This window comes from Anopheles coluzzii, chromosome 3 (assembly GCF_943734685.1).
Source record: "Anopheles coluzzii chromosome 3, AcolN3, whole genome shotgun sequence".
NCBI lineage: Eukaryota > Metazoa > Arthropoda > Insecta > Diptera > Culicidae > Anopheles > Anopheles coluzzii.
In genome coordinates this window covers 33,262,663-33,280,389 of record NC_064671.1, presented here as the reverse complement: position 1 = coordinate 33,280,389, position 17,727 = coordinate 33,262,663, and the positions used below count along the sequence as shown (strand labels likewise).

Sequence of the window (17,727 nt, the reverse complement as noted above, 5' to 3'; positions counted from 1 at the left end):
TTCGTGGCTCTTTGGCAAAACCCAACGGCCAAAGAAAGTTTATGCCCTTCGGTATACACTTTGTGCGCAAAAAGTGGATCACTAGCGTGGGCTGGCTGGGTGTAAATGAGTATCCAAACAACGGGGGCACCGGGGTTTCCATTAGCAAGCGATACATCCGGATGCACCCACCCGGTTCAAAGTACTTAGCTAACGCTCTCTATATATGGACCTTTGCCCGTTCACACAATTAGCAGCGATACACACAGCGATACAAACACACCGCCCGCCGGACGAACGTAAAGGAAAACTTCCCAAAACCACGACACCAACGGCTCTTCTCGCGCGGTACGCTGTTCCACATCCGGGGTCGGGCTTTACACACTGTGCTGTAACGTTACGAACCCGTCGGATACTGAGGTCGGATCGGATGTCGGATGAGGGTTTTGCTTGGTCGAACGTGCGTCTTTATTTACACAAAAGTCGATCACCGACCGGGAGGACTCTGTTCGGCGGTTTCTCTTTGTGGTGTGGTACACATTGGTGAAGTGCTGGCCGGTTGGCTGTAACGATACACGCGGCAAGAGTTTGTGCCCGGACACAGTCCGAGAGAAAGAGTTGCTGCTACACATTTAACTGCAAACTGCACACACTCCAGGAAATGAGAGCAAAAAGTCGTTCTTCAGCCGTTCGTTTGACTTTCCTCACATATTGGCGACGGCGAGTGGGCATATTTGGCATTCCGTTTGCATTATGAGAAAATGTTGGGGAAATTCTGAAACGGTTTTTGTGCCGGTGCAAACAGCCAGACAGCTCCGGAGAAGTGCCGGGAAGCCGGGTGGGAAGTTGCAAACATGGCTCCGGAAGCTTCATGAATGAAAGTTGTAAATTGGTCGACTTTCTCCATGACATTCTGGAGCGGAAATTTTACCGAGACGATGAATATCCTGAACCGTTTAAGCTAAAACCTGCTGGATTACCGTCGGCTTTGGTCGACAAGGGGAATTCAGACACTGTTTTTTGGGGGTGAAAAGCACTTTACACTGGCATCGAGCCAACCGATTAAAGCTGAACTCGTCACCGGAGACATGGAAATGAATTGAAAGAGTGGACTAATTAGGAGCTGCTCGGTTAGATGTCTTCCGGAATTTCTTCTTTTTTTTTCTTCTTTTGCCCTCGTGATACTTCCCTTGTTCTGGGTGCCATGTTTGATGATGCACTACCATTTGCATACCATTCAGGCGTGGGACTTTCCATCGGGCGTAGGGATGCTTTATAGGTACAACTGAATCGTTCTCCCTCTTTTCTCTGCAGCAAAAGATACCAAAACCAAAGGCACGTTTTTCCAACCGATTTGCATATTTTTCTTCCACAATTTTGTTATCTCACACTAAGGACATGGCTTGTGGTGGTGGCGACGGTCGAAACCACTACCCCGATCTCCGGCTGACAGTTACGCGGTCTGAATGTGTTTAAGATAAACCGATTCCTGTGGTGCCTTGGAGTTGCAAACATTAAGGGCCTGCGCCGGGAGAGGAGGCACACAAAGTGTGTAACATTAAAGCCACTCGGCGACACTTTAAGCACGAAAATAAATGCTGCCCAAACAGTACGCCAAGATGCAGTAAAATGTTTGCTGATTCTAATGGCACCTTCCGTCTGCAGCTCGTCTAACATTGGCTAGCATGGCCACCTTCTTCTGAAGTGTGCAAACGAACCGAAACACGAGACTCGGCATACATCGGAAGCTATGCAAAACATAAACAACTGTGCACAGAAGAGTGCACAAGATAAAGCAATGGCGTGACGTTGAGTCTACATGTGTGTGTGTCTGCTTGAGTTTGCAGTTGTCGCATTATTTCTGCGTTATAATTTGCCGTAACGAAGAACGGAACGTACATTCCGAGCGTGCAATGATTCACTTCAAATGCCTGAACTTTTCACGGCCATTTGCAGAGGTGATTATTTATCAGATCTCTCTACAGTGGAGCGGGGTCTGTCTTGATGATGGATCATTTTAAATCAATTAAGTTAAGTCATGCAAGCATTAGGTCGCATCGGTGAAGGAATGGTGATAATTTGGTGCAATTTGTCGTTTGTAATGTTTCGTAGAGGACATAACTATCATAACAGTCAAGAACTTGTGACACTAAAATGCATTCTGAATTTAGATCACTTTGAATGATTGCACCTAAATACGGTGTAGTTATCTTAAAAATTCATCCTTTGAAGAATCGTAGAATAAAAGCACATGACATCAGCAATGGTTTGGCATTAAACGAGCGACAGATTCCGGCAAAACATCAAACGGACGATGGATGATGAAAACATGTTTCATCGTCGAGCGTATGACGCGCACTGTTCGCGACCCACATCATCACAATCTTCACTGGCAGAGCAAGCACGGAAGCATGTCACAACCCATATTGATCTTTTCATTGCAGAAATGCAGGCGAAAACGGTACCGGTCCTGCTCGCTACCAACATCGTCCTCGAGCGCCAAATTGGAAAATCTAATTATGATAAAGTCAAACACTCACCCTGGGAAAGCTTTTTCAGTTCCGGGTTTGTTCCTTCAAGGACTCCCTCGCGTTCGTTGATGTCGTGTGCCGTGGGAAGTTGTTTGAAAAATTAACCCCAGAAGGCTTTCTGTCGCTTGTCAAAACGCGGTGCTTTTGGAAATGGGTTTTGATGTTGGATTATGTGAGTTCACAGAGTGAAGTGACGAGCGTTTCGGGTACGGTGATAATTCTTCGCCGAAAGGGAAGTACGTTGACCAGTTGCAGTGCACACGTGTAGCACGGTCGATGAACCGTGTGGCAGTAGCACACATGATCCCGTTCGGATTTCCCATCTATTCGGGACGGCATATCAGTTTGGTATCACTGATCAAACAACTGTGTTCTGACGAGGGGGGCATATACAAGGCGTCAGCCAGTACCTCGTCAGCAACTCTAGGATTGAGTTCATACCGAATCATATCAATCAAAATGCACTCCATTATTGAACTGTTGAAATGGTACGATCTTAGCTCACACTATAAATAGGGACGATGGATGATAAGAAGAGTATCTACCGATCGTAATTCCAGTGCATTAGAAATCTTGAAAACTACTGATAAAGCATTAGCAACCAATTCCCAATATCAAAATGGGTAAGATTCCATTCCACGAAGACCCGTCCGAAATGCCCCGGAGGCATCCACCACGTGTAGCACGTGGTGTGTTCTCCCGTCTCTCTTGATCCGGTTCTGCCGATAAACACACACGTTTTGTGTGCCGGTTGTTGCCCTGTTCTTCCGCCTTGACGGCGTGTGCTGCTGTTCAGTGAACTCCAGAAAACCGTTAAAAACGTAACTCACGGTCGTCTAGCAGACGTAACGACATGGCCACTGACTTGATTTCACGCAGACGCGATCACAAGAAGACGGAGAAGGGAACGGAGAGGATGATAAAGGTGGTAGTGCGCTTTGTTTGTCCGGTACAGTTTGAACTCGCTTGCTGTATAGCAACAGCAGCAGTGGTGGTGGTGTCGGCAAACAGTCGATCACTTCCCTAACCTATATTTGAAAAACACAGACCACAGACACGAAATAGAGGGGAAACGATTCGATCCGGTCTGGACGTGATCGTGATGCGTAACCGGTGATAATGCGTAATGAAGTCAAACATTTAGGACTTTGTAGCTAGTGGTGGTTCCACATGTATGGGGTTATATTTACGGAATCTTTCTTTGAAGGCAGGTTGCAGAAGCGTCATCAAAACTCACCTGAAATTAAGGAGGAAAAACGATAAAACGAAATTAGCTTCAATGGACACAGTTTTATGCTCTAAAGGAATGATTTTAATAACTTTGTTTACTTCGACATCATCTCGTACTATTCCATCCGTTTTGTTCAACTGATTTGCCTCCTCAAAATAGAAATGTAAACATTGGGTAACTCATACTTCCCGCTTTTCGGACCAATCTGGTACAACCACTTCGCTCCATTAACTCACTCAAATCGCGCAAACACGAGCGACCGTTTAAGATAATAATCCGTGAAAATAGTCCTACTATTCCGACACTTCTCTTTGCGCACACCCCCGGTGCAAGGAACATAGCGCGGGGTGGTAATGCTTTTATCAAATTTCATTTGAACAGCACACAGAAAACGTGTCCACTCTTTCCAAAGTTATTGAAAGCGACCGGTGTGTCCCGAACCATCACCTACCGGAACCCGATCGACAGCGAAAAACCAACAAACTTTATGAAATCCATTAGAACAATGTAATTTATGCAAATTGAATTTGATTGCTTTCAAAAACCTCCCGTGCTGCCAATGACGATGATGATGATGATGATGGTGACAGACGTACTTGTCAGGTCTTGTTGCAGGACGCCGCTAACCGAAAGCGAGAGCGTTTGAATAACGTTTGGGGCAGAGCAACTAGCAAATCTGGACCACAATGTGATTGCACTCTGTACCATGGATGGTGAGGAGAATCTGGCACCAAATAGGGCGCCACCGGGAAGCGGCTACTGAAACACCAAAGCGATGATTCCGATTGGTGCCAAAAATGTGTCACCTCCAATCATGCCGTTTGTCATCTGCAGCTGACGGAATATAGTATCATCAGGCTCGTTAGGTGGGATTTTTTTTGGGTTTGCCCAAAAAGAGAGAGAGAGAGAGAGAGAGAGAGAGAGAGAGAGAGAGAGAGAGAGAGAGAAAGAGGACTTTGGAAGTGCTTTGAAAAGTGTCATTTCATCCCCCTTTTTTATGGGTTGAGATTTTGGAGCACACTTTTTTAGCAACTTCCCAAAAAAAACCCCGTCCTGCCTTGTTTCACCGAAATGCAATTATTGTCTGGTTTTGTAGTGCGGCATGGTGTACATGTCAGCAGTTGGAAAGGATTACCAGAATGCTGGAAAAATCACACGACAACTCTTTCCCCCACGATTGGCTATTATCATAATTGAGTAGAATTATCAACCGAGCTAACACACACAGCTCGGCAAGCTGTCGTGCGAATCCGAGCGTTTGCCTCCGACTGACGAGCGGGATTTTCCTCATGGGACAGGGTTGGTGTGAATTCTAACTTTCAACCCTACGCGGAGGGGTAGCACTGTCAAGGACGCTTGAGCATGGAGTGCCGGGACGGTGTGTACATGTACTGTTGAACAAGTAGCAAACCGAAACGTTGTTTGGTTGTTTCGTGTTTCAGATTTATCTTCTCGATTCTGTAGGTCCCCCTTCTATTAACACCTTCCTATTTCAGAGCCTAAAAAACGCTTGGATTAGGCAAAAAAACTCCCCTGTAGCGTGCTGGTGTGACTTTGTTGCGGATTAAAAACTTTTACGTGCGACAGTTTCGGTTGTTGTCCATCTGATCGGAAAGGACACGGCACGTTCACATTTGCGCGCGGGAGAGCATGCAGAAGGTAGTACACAAGGTTGTACAAGGTTTTAAGTTTGCAGGGTCCCCTTTTTGGCCCACGCGTTGTAGACATCAGCTGTCGGTTTGGGTGGGCATGATTTAAGGGACTTTTTTTGGAAACATTAGCTCATCCACCGTTTAAGATCACAAAGAAGCGTCATGATCGTGCGAAAGAATAGAGCACCTTACTTATCCATTCAGCGGACACTACCCCTCACACACACACAGACACCTTAATCCCAATACCCTGCAACGAATTGATAGTTGGTTGAGATCTCCATCCGCACAGTGCGCTCGTTTCGTTTGACGCCGTTTGAGAAATGAAGCGGAAATACGATAAAGTTACCATTATTCACTGGCCCTTGCGCTACTCACAGACTCACAAAACAGGGGAATGAATTGCGCGCGTGTGAATGCAGCGTTAACAGAACAACAGGCTAATATATATATATCGCTCGGGAGTGGGGAAAATGGAAGAAGATTAAATGCAGCACATAAATTATGCCGAGAAAGACCCGCCGAGAGAATTGGGATGAAGCTGTACTGGGGTTTTTGAAATTTGCTTGTCATGTGTTTCATTTTTCTCGCTCGCAGTAAAGAATGATGCATTTCAATGAGCAATTTTAGCCCGGTCGTTTCGTTTTCGAGGCGTTCTTTAAATGATGGTGAACTATTTTTTAACCTAAAACTGGCAATATATTTTGCTTCAATGTTAAAATGGGAAGAGAGGGCATAAAGTGGACATGTTACATGTTTCGTTTTGGGGTTTAAAGCAGGAAAAGGGCAAAGACACTTCTTCTTTCCTGGCCCGCCCGATACCGTTAGAGCAGTGTGGCGAGAGTGATGATCTTCCTGGAACGTTTCAACACCTTTCACGACACATTTCCCTCCACTGTACTTCCTCTGACATGCTTCCCTGGGCTCATAAAAACGGCTACACCGACGTAAGCTCTAGCGAGGCGTGAAACATCGTCCCGTCGTAAGGTTTGTCGCATGTCGCGCACAGTAGGACCCCCCTTCCCCCCCCTCCTGCGTACAGAAATTGGTGTCATTATGCCGTTTTTTTTGTTGTTGTCGTCGTCCGCGTCCCATTACGGTAGCGGCTTCTCTGTTCTAGCCACTCGTATCCATTTGGAAAAGGTAATTATTTTCACATACTTTTGTGACCCGCACTGTCAACCACCCGATGGTTTCTCCCAATTGCCCTACTTGACCCTGAGTGTGTGTGTGATGGGGGTAGGTAAGTTGGAGTCTAGGAGTCGATGGACACGGTGACATCCATGCCATACCGAAACAAACAGTGGAAATGAAACTTCTTTTCAATAGCTGGAATTGATGGAAAGCGATAAAGAGGCATTCGTTATTGTTTTTGTTGTGTGCGGAGGCGCAGAAGTCGCATTAGGCTATGGTTATTTTCACATGTCATAACAATTTGCTTAAGTAGGGTACATAATATCTGTACATCACAAAACCAGCGTCATTTGGCTAGAGAGCTCGTTAAGGGGTAGAGATCATTCCGTTGCGATCTGAAGTCTGCTGCACGTGAGTTGACAGCCAAGTGCCCCAACAGGACCCCTTTCACCAGGTCGTACACGATTGGTTTTATACCATGAACTGTGTTGTGTCATGTACTACACGAAAAACGAAAGTTTTGCTTGATTATCTTCAAACGAACAGTTTGTTAGATTAAAGCAGTAATGACTTTTCAGCGGGGGTAAAAAAAAACCCCAACACACTCTGCAAACAGAACGGAAACTAGTTCGCCCTGTCAGCGAGCGGGCCCTACGTTGCTGAACAGTGATATATTGCACTCTTCCCAGTAAATCCTCAAAACGATTCAGCTTTTGAAAGCAATCGCCAGTGAAAAACGCCACAGAAAGATAACGAGATAATGGGAGGGCATCAGGCGTAAACATGGGTTATTAATGCCCTTTAGGTTTGTTGAAAAGTGAAACGAACGATCATTGGATCCAATCGATCGATTTTCTTTCTTTTTCGGGAGAAGGGATCGCTCTTCTTCGTTACCTAGATTTCTCCCTTCCCACGAGACTTCGTACACTAAATGGGGTGCGCCCATTAACCCTAAAAACATACACTTTAGTTAGCGGAGGTCAATAAGAAACCATTTAACCCCTTTCCGATCGATACGTAAAGAGCGGAAGAAATTTGGGTGGCTCTCGGCCAGAGTATCAGCAGCGTGGTACCCACGCCTAGCCCTAGAAAATGGGATTTAAGATCCCGTGACAGCTGGGTGTGAAAAGCTCATCAAACGTGTCGCTCAGCCACATTAGCATAAACATATTAGCTCGCGACAGTTTCCATTCACCATGCCCGTGTTTTATAGCCTGCTCGACGAAATTAATGCAACGACACTATGCCCGGCATTCCCACACACGCACACTCCCAGTGGGAATAGGTGATCTTTCTTCCCTGCAGCTGACGGCCAAGCTCAGCGAGAGCCCAAGCTGTCAGTGCGAGTGTCAGTGTCACATGTCCCGCTCGACACTGCCTATTGCGTTTTGCGGAGTGTCGGACAACGTGAGAAACGCATTGCGTGTAGCCTACCTTTCAGGCGCGTTTTCTAACGCCCGCCCGTAGCACCACATGACAGCAATGTTGCCAGATAGTCTAGTGTGCACTATCGGCATAGCAACGGAAAAGCCTTCAAGGAAAAAGAGGACGTTTTTTTGGGAGCATTCTTTTTTGTGCGTGTGCCATTGTTTTTTTTTTTTTTTTTTTTGAAAATTCTCGAACCAGCCTGTTCATTCCATTCCGGGCATGACGTGACAATGTCCTCTGAGCGCCTGAAGGATACGTAATTCGTTCCATGCATGCGTCGTTACGGTCGGGTGAGTGCGAATCCCATCATCTGTCGCACTTCGGTCGCCATGACACGACCGGAAGTCAGCGAAACAAGGAAGAGACCTGAATAGCATCCGTTTTATTGAAAGGAATGTGTGTGTGTTTTTTTTGCAAACTGTATTTGTCTCCGTCACTGTTAACTTCAACACATTGTTTGATTGTTCTGGTGCAGTGTGGAGAGGTTGGGTTGTAAAACGTAAACTCTCTACGTACACCAGTAAAACCAGCCGACTTTGGCTTCTTTATCCGTTGGCAGACACTCCTCCATAGATCAAACTCTACGATACACTGCGTTTGGCTTTTGACGAAGCCTGTGTGCGCAATTCTTTTGCCAAACTTCCATCATGTAAGCTTCAACAACATAAGCGCCTATTATGGCCAGCTGTTGAAACGTTCTCCTCTTTAGTTCCCTTCACACGAACACCTTTAAGCCTTGAAATTATGTCAAACAATCATTGTTTGTGTGCTCGGGTGTGCTACATTCCCAACACACCGACTACAACTTCCCTTAAGGGACATCACCCCAAACAGTGTCGAATGGTTGGTGCATCATAAAAACCAATATTACAACCAGAACACACACACAGACCCGCTCGGATTATTCGATGTTCGATTGTTATCCGATCGGTTAAGGTTCGACGAGCATTTTCGCTCTGTGTCCTGTGTGTGTGTGGCTCTGTTTATTATCCCGTTCCCGTCCTTCTTTCGCATCGCAAATCACCGCAACTGTTGGTGTGAGCTTGTGACACCTTTTCCCCCGAATGTCACACATTTATTGATCCTGTCATTCGTGTAATGAATGGAAGGTACCACCGATTTTCGTATCAAATTTCATCCGGCCCTGTCCAGACACCAGAGGGACAGTGCCAAACATACTCCGGAATGGCATTTTACGTTTACGGGTGTCGTATTCGATTGTCCGGCTGCTGACAAGCGGCACTCTCGAACACGAACACGTAAATTTTCAAAACAGCTTGTTTGATTTGAAATGGATTGTTTAGCGCAACGTTGCTACGCACGGAGGCCGGAAATTGACGAAGCATTTAACTATGGTTGATCGGTTTCTGATTACAGTTTATCGATACAGCACCCGGGCGTGATTGTTTTAGATGACACATTTAGATTACCAGTATCTGGGATTTCATCCAGCACGGATGAAATTGAGTAAATGAAATGAACTCGTCAAAGCGGGTAATTTAGATTGAACTATCAATCTGAAAATAAAAACATTTACACAACTCAATTTATGTCCCACGATTCCCATTTGCCGTCGTTTCAATATGCTTTCTACTTTCGTTATTGTTTGATGTGCTTAAAATGACATGTTATTTCGAGCTCGCTTATACCCATGAACAAACAGAATAAAATACCTTCTCCATATGTGAAATAAATTGTTTCACAAAACGCACTCTCCACAACAAACATTTCTCACGCCCCCACACCGTCAAATAAAGACAAAGCGACCTCCGCGCAATAAACAATTGCTCTCCAAACGCACAAGTGCACAGAACAGCGTGCAAACCCACAACTACGCACAACACACAGCGCTGTGAATTGAAATTTCCGCACGAAAAATCAATTATTCAAAACTACAAAACTGGCCAAATACTTCAATTCCCGTTCGCCCACACGCACACACGCACGCGTAGTTCAGATGTACAAAACAACAAACGCGGGAAGGATCGCCTTGCGCGGAGGGACATCGAAACCAAGCGAAACCAGAACACTTCAAAAGGCCTGTGTGTCCAAAATAAACCGGTGGGATCATCATGTTTTATTGCCATGGAATGTTGTGTGGGACACAGCACCGTTTTGAGCAAATAAACGCACAATGATGCGATGTTGGAAGGTTCTGAAGGTTTGGAAATAGTGCCATTTTGGGGCGAAATTGTTTCAAGGCACGCAATCGAACGCAACGCCATTGAAGCATTTGGAGGTACAGGTGTAGGTGGAATCTAATGTAAACTTCAAAGGTACGCTCCAACATTCTGATGATGAAGTCTTCGACAGATCAATTAGGTTGAGTTTTGGAATTTTCAACAGCTAATCTTATGTAGAATAGGATAAAATGATAGTTCATTACTCTGATGAAGGCTTTGGAAGAGCTTTTATTCAATGAGATGGTATTAAGAGTGTGAAAAGCTCCTGAATGTACTTCAGACAAAAAATACTCCAGCCAACGCAATAAGAGGCTTCATTGTGTTCCAATAAGTGCATTTCCGATCGTTATTATTTCCCTCGTAGCGGATTGCATCACCCTCAACAGGAGGTCCATGAACCGATTAATTCCTGTAAGACATCCAACAAACTTCACCAGCCAAAAAAAGAACCAACCTGTCCACCTCCACACATTGCCGGTGGTCAAGTTCAAATCCTTGCACAGTTCTCCAGCGCCAAAGCTCCACAGCAATGCCCGCCCGGAACCGGATTATTAACTCCAAACCACCTTCAGCCGGTCAATATTCGATTCTTGCCATTCCTTCCCGCCTCGTCACATTGCTAATGATTATGTCATTAAGCGATTCGTATTCGCGAACGAACCGAACCGGCCAGAACTCCCACGATTGTGTCCAAAAAAGGAGGTTCCTCCTGCAATGAATCCCGCCGTTGGGCGAAGGCGGACGTTGCTGAATTAAATTACTCTCGCATGATTTCCGTCCCGTAGTTGAGCCGTGGGGTCCCGTTCTTTTGTTTGGGTTGTGTTTGGCGATTTTCTTCGCTTCGCACACTCCTTTAAGTACGGATCCGTGTGCTAAAGCTTTGTTTGCCAGTTGCTTCCAATTCCATTAGAAATTTGACCCGTGTTCCCGAGGGCACCGGGACAAGGGGGAATTAAATTTCATTCAGCCTGGCCTCTAGTCTGGCATTTGCATCGCTGGATGAAACAGGAAATGCAAATTCATCTCGCTCTCTCCATTCAGACCTGCGTCTTTTATGTTTGTTCAATGGCGAGAAATCGCTCAGACAGATTATTAAGCAAAGAAGGTTTTGGTGAGTAGGTAGGGTTTTTATACGGGAGAAAAACAGCCTTAGAATATCCCATAACATATCGTTGCTGTTGATTTTGGATCATTTGGTTTGAGCAAAGCAAGTAGAATATTTTATGACATTTTTCCATTAAAACGCATATCGTTCAGCATTCGTTGCAATACCGGTTTATTTGCCTACAACCATCCATTCACATTTGAGGGTAACATTTTCCAAATGAATTACACCCAAAGGCACCGATCGATAGCATCTGCATCGGTAACTAAAGCCAAATATTATCCGTTCATCAAAGGCGACGACATAAAGCCTCATCACTTAAGCCTAATTACAACGACCCACACACACCGTTCGATCGCATGCGTGTGATAAATTATGAACGCTTCAATACTCCAATTTCCTGTTGAGTTTCCAGCAGTAAATCAAAGCAAATTTCACCAGCTTATCGTCAAAGCCGGGACAATTTGATCCATCATTTTATCATCAATCACTTTGGCACGTTTGATCCTAGCATCCGGTAGTTCGCTCGCCCGGCAACTACAGCAACCGTCGGTCACCATCGGAAGCGGAAATGAGTGTGCAGTGTGTGTGTGACGCTCACTTCAAATATCAATACCGATGCGCTTGCATACCGAAACGTTTAATAAACACGAACAACGGGTAGCCCTTTTTTGTTCACCCGTTCGCGTTCGCTTACCATCATTCAAGTGTCATTAATTATCCTTGCACAACTCAACAAAAAGCGGCACCGGAGATACACAGCCCACACCCAGGAAGGATACTTTTCTGCCAATTCAGCATAATTAATCGCCTCCGAATGTTCGTCTCGCTCACTGGCGGCTTGTGTCATCGTTTCCGAGTTTTGGAAGGACGTTTTTGCTAGTCTCTAAAAACCTTTTCGATCGGATTTTCGGCGCTTAACGCACTCATCATCCAAACAGTAGCAGAATGCAGCAGAACCGTACACTGAAAGGGAGAAAATGAAAGAACGGTGTTGCAACAACGGAAGAAAGCAAAACAACGGCTTGCAAAAGTGAGCCAATAAATTTGCAAACGATCAAAATTGAACAAATAAGCATTACCCGAGCTTCTGGTGGGGGAATGGATGCAGCCCGTGCGCTGTGTTTGCCATGTTTAATGCAGCCAGTTGCAAAGGGCATGGTTTGTGTGTGCAGGTCGCTAAAGTTTGTTCCATGTTCCGCTCCACACAACAGCGAAACGATGGAAGCTATGCGGAGTAGGTAACTTCTTTTTTTTGCGCAGACAAAAAACCACCCAAAACTCATACCTACGAAAGACTTTCCAGATCACGACCACCGACCACGGTTGGCGTTCGACAAAAATCATACACAGGGAGGAAAATTGGATGCGATGTAGTTTTTTTACGCTTTCTCTCTCTCTGTCTCTTGCTTCCCTCGTATCCATTCATCCTTTTTAATACCTTTGGCCACACATTGGTTCCTAATGAAAACGACAAAACCAAACCTTCCACCATACATCCATTGCTCAGAGCAGCACGCGTATCGCGTACGTGCGCCTGCAACAAATAGAACGCTCTACGTTTCGAGGCTATAAATTTCCGGATAAATCATGTGAAAATATGAAAATGAATCATACGACCCCTCTCCACTAGGTGTCTGAGCACTCGAACAGTTTGCACTACGGCAAAAATAGGGGTCGAATAAGGTAAAAATAGCAAATCGGGATTATTTATCCTTTTAAAACGAGAGCCAGATTTCAACCGGCCACCCCGAAAGCAAAAAAGAAAAGGACAGTAAAAATAAATATTAAATGCAATTGAAACTGTTTATCACCGGTACGCGAGCACGAAAGAGATTGTAAAACGCAACACACGGTAAAGGTGTGCAGTCGGTCGCAAACAAGATTATATATTGGACTATGAACGTGCTCCCTTCACAACGGCGCCGTGGCTTAGTTGGTTAAAGCGCCTGTCTAGTAAACAGGAGATCGTGAGTTCGAATCTCGCCGGAGCCTAAGTGATGTGTATAGTCACAGTAACTTTTACTTTTCAGATTCTTTTAATAGGTTTTATGCAATTGTGAATGGTGATCAGAAATGGTATTTACACGCACATACACACGTGTGTGTACAGTAAATTGTGTCTACTTACGCTATCAACACCGACGCAACACCAGTAGAGAACGGAAGCTGTCGTCGTGCAACTTACAAGAGCACCAAAAATGCGCGCCACGCGGATTAAAGCAATTATTTATCGCCATACCCCTCCACCCACCACCCACACAGCTATGGATCGGAATCGAACACATATACGCGAAGAAGTACGCGCTCGCTCTCGTTCCCCTGTAGGTGGACGACGTGTAGGCGTTTTGCGTGTGCGGCTACCAGCAGCAGCGTGTTTGTGCTGCGTGAATAGATGTCTATGCCGCGGCGGCTGGAGGAGAATAGAAAGAACAGTTGCCAAACAGCAAATAAAACGTCGCCGCCGCCGACACCGCCGTCCCGGGGCAGTGACATCGAGAACTTTTGGGTAGGGGAGACTTGAGAGGGCGGTTATGCGTGCGAGCGAAGGTTTCCGCAATTTTTCTTCCCTTTATCCCACGTTTTCTATTTGTTTCCATCCCGTCCGGCGCGAGCTCCAAATAGAGAAAACAATGAGGAATATGTCACCAGACGGGCCTGGCCCCCGCACTGTACTGGTACACTGTGTCGGCGATGCGGTCGTTTTTCACACTAACGACGACAACGCTAGCACGACCACCACGACCACTGGCTGGCCTGTGCTGAGTGTGAATTCAATTAGAATGAAAATCCACCAGCGGAAACATGTTTCTTTGCACATTCTTTGCGCCAGTGCATAAGCGGACTGGAAGCTAGAAGCTAGACACACGAAGTGCTTCCTTTTTGCGTACAGTTTGCTGCGTATGCGTGAGTGTCGTACTCTATTTTCTAAAACTATACATACGCCAGCCGTACATCACGTCGTTAAGGCGTGATTTTATTTCAATTAAATCCAGCAGGAAAAGAGTTACACGACGACGACTCTAATGGACATTGCGATGGAAAAGAAACGGCCTGAATTAATTAGAACCGCTCTCTTGATGGCGAGAGAGACAGTTAGTGAACGAAATTGAAAAATTACTTCCCCAAGTGCCCAATCTTATCAGCGACAAAGAGTCAACCTGCTTACGCGGCAACTCTTGTGATGTCTGAGGAATAGGGGAAACCTGTCCCGAAGAACGACGCTCGAATGAAAATTAACCCGTCCGTGTAACTATAATTAGTGATATCCTCATCAGCGTACGGTATCGTTCTGGTCAACCACTCGCATGACGTTTCTTGCAATGCTCTTTTGCCGCCTTTTCTTGCTCCTCTCTCTCGTCAGAAGTTCAAAGAAGCAATTTAATATTTAAAAATCAAGCACAAACACTGGTTCTACGCCCACCGAGGCGATGCGTCGGAGCGAGAATGAGAGTGAGAGAGCACCGAAAACATGCCCTCTGATAGTGTATGTGTGTGTGTGTGTGTGTGGTTCGTTTGTGCAGTAAATTATTGGCCGCTACCAGTCTGGCCAGTCTGATCTGCACTAAATTAATTTCATTCATTAATTTCAATAAACTCCACTCTTGGGAAAGCCGTCCGGAGAAACGAATGTTTGGATTTTCGGAGGGCGCAAGTCATTGGCATTGGCTCGTTCTTGATTCCAAGAATCGCTTCCAAACGCCCACCAAACAGTGAAAGGAAAGTTTAACAAACCCAAACAAAAAACGCTCCGATTCCGATGGAGCAATCTAAGCGCTGAAGATTGCTTACTTCCGGTCCATGGGGTTCGTTTTTTTTCTCCAAGAGTTGCAGATTGCACGTGTGCGTTTCTGAAAAAGAGGAAAGCTAATTGAATGTATGCCTTCACTTTCAGACCCCGGCCAGAGGTCGCAATTTTGAGATTGCGTTCCCGAGATAGCGTCGGACCCTTTTCCTTTGAGCATGCTCACTGACCGCCTGTTTCTAATTACGAACGAAACGGCTATTACGAACGAAAAGTAATGCGGCTTCTTTTGACCGGAGCGGTTGAAACATTAGCCAATGTTTTGCTCTCGATTTATGAGTTACTTTTTTGTGGTACATTGAATGAATTCCGTAGGATCGTAATAAAATCGCAATTGAATTGGATTGTAATGTCAATCGTATGTCAGTCTAGGGGGAAAATCATCATAATTTCTCTGCAAAATCTAATCCTTCTTCTTGTCCGGTTCACTTTCACTAACGCCACGACGCCAAATTGTACTCCATCATCCATCAAACACCGACCGGTGATCCGGTTCGCTCATCACGGCGACGTTCTCCGGGCACAACGACGACCAGCCCCGGAGAAAGAAACAAGATAAACTTTCACTGTCAAAACGGTGCAGTCGGTTGGTTCTTTTCCCTTTCATCGGGAAACCGATCAAGAAATCAGCTCATCCCGGCCCAAGGTCTGCGCCCGAACAGGTCGAACCCATGACCATCCATCTCGACAACCGGCGGGCCCAGACGGGTGCCGGATGCACAAACGTTAATGTGCATGTGCCACCGTCAGCACCGGGCAAATGCATTGCTCCATTCGCACGTGTCCAACCGGGGAGCAAGTCTGGACGTCCAGCGGTGCGGCCCGGTACAGTCGCGAGTCGTAAATCGTGTTTCATTCCTTACCTCCCGTGGACAAGTATGCAAAGGGTCCGTCATTAATCTGCGATGGAGCAAAACGGCGAAAGTGAAACGAACGAACGAACAAGCGGCAAGAAACGAGTGAGAAGGGAGCGGACAAAAGGTGCATCTCATCAATGGTTGCTGCCTTGTGACATCGCGAATTTGGCAAGGCCAGATGCTCTATTGAGAGTGTGCTCGAATACGGGTTCAGCCGTAACGACCATTGGCTGCCCATTTCAAATAGCCCCAACTCGCTGCAAGGTACGCTCAATGCTCACCGCCGCACCATTACACCGCCGACGACAGTTGCCACCCCCAGGGGGTGATGGTTGGAAGTTACCTTCAGGAGGCTGCTAGCTGTATGCAAAGGAAATGGAAACCCTGCACTCCTCCCCCCGGAGGCCCGGATGCATAATGCGCGCGCTCCGAGAAGGTGAACAGAGCACAACAAACCTGTCCCCCTTCAAGGTTTGTATCCGTCTATGGTGTGCACCTGAGACGCTTTCAGATGAATCACTTACCTATGAGGAGAGAAGAAGAGAAGAAGAGAGAGAAAAGAGAAGAAAGAAACTGTTATTATTATGATAAATAGGCAAATAAATGGTTTGACTGCGAGGAATGGGCCCCCGAACGGGGAGGGCACTGGAAACACGTAATGCAATTCCATAAATGCAGCCACATGTGTGAATGTGTGTGTGCGTGTGTGTGTGTGTGTGTGTGTGTGTGTGCCCATTGGGATATTCTTTCCTCGGGAACCAAGTGCATCGAATCTTGCAGTGAAAGTTTATGCCACACTATGAAGGGAGAACATCACCCTGCCCCTTTCGATTCGGTGGTGGGAATTGATTTCCATGTTCATACCTTGCGGGAGAAAGCGGAAAAATGCAACCCTCTCAGATAGGGGGGCGAAGGAGGATGGTGCGGGAAAAAGGTCTGGCACAAAAATTACACAGCCATGTCAAAACCTTTTCCATGTCAATATTTATGGCTCTCCCTTCGCGAGGAATTGGAGGGAGCCTACTCTCGCTCTCTCTCACACACACTCTGTTCATGGATCAATTTTCCAGTTCTTCTCTTCCACCTCCTCCTCCTTCTCCTACAACATCGAGGAGTCGGCCTTTTGTCACAGCCATCAATCACAACCACGGCCGCGGGTTTTAAATGGGCGGCCGCCCCATTGCAGCATAAATAATCTCGTATCATATGCGCATTTCTAATACCGTCAAACCGGGGGCAAACGCTGCCACGGCGCGACAGTAGCATCCATACACCCAATCCACCCGGATCCAATTTCTCACACACACCATTCGTTGCACAAAACATTTGACGAGAAGAGGAGGAGGAGGAGGAGGAGGAAAAAAAACACAGAATCCCTTTGATCACATGATTTATGCCAGATTGGCAAACATTGGGGCCCTGCAACGCTGCAAGCCGACAAGAGATAAGCCTTAAATCTTGAATTCTATATTAAAGCGAATGCCTATACGTCGGCTACATTTCAACGTCAGCGGTGTAATGAAATGAATGGCTAGTTGGAGAGGAAAAAAACAGCTTATAAGGGCCGTCAGGGGCCTTTTTGGAGCCTCAGCCGTTGCACCAATATCCACACACACACACAATGTTTCAATCTAATAAAGTTGGTGCGTTTTGCAGATTCTGTCGTCGGCGATAGCTCGCAGGCGATTGTGATCGATTTCTATCGCCACCTTTATTGCCCGACCAATGCAGTCAGTGTACACGAAGAAGGCGGAAAGCTCCGCCACATCATAGATTTTGTCTTTTCTCTCTTTTGCTACTAGTTTCCAGTGCGTAGAGCATG

The 17,727-nt window shown here is 46.1% G+C and overlaps 1 protein-coding gene and 1 non-coding gene across 4 annotated transcripts in view; one reads left to right on the top strand and one right to left on the bottom strand.

Moving 5' to 3' along the window:
- LOC120955577 (probable G-protein coupled receptor Mth-like 1) overlaps window positions 1–17,727 on the bottom strand; it is a 156,992-nt gene that overhangs the window by 40,886 nt on the left and 98,379 nt on the right. The window lies entirely within an intron of this gene.
- Window positions 13,165–13,238, top strand: Trnat-agu (transfer RNA threonine (anticodon AGU)). The gene has a single exon. It is a non-coding gene; the product is annotated as a tRNA-Thr (tRNA).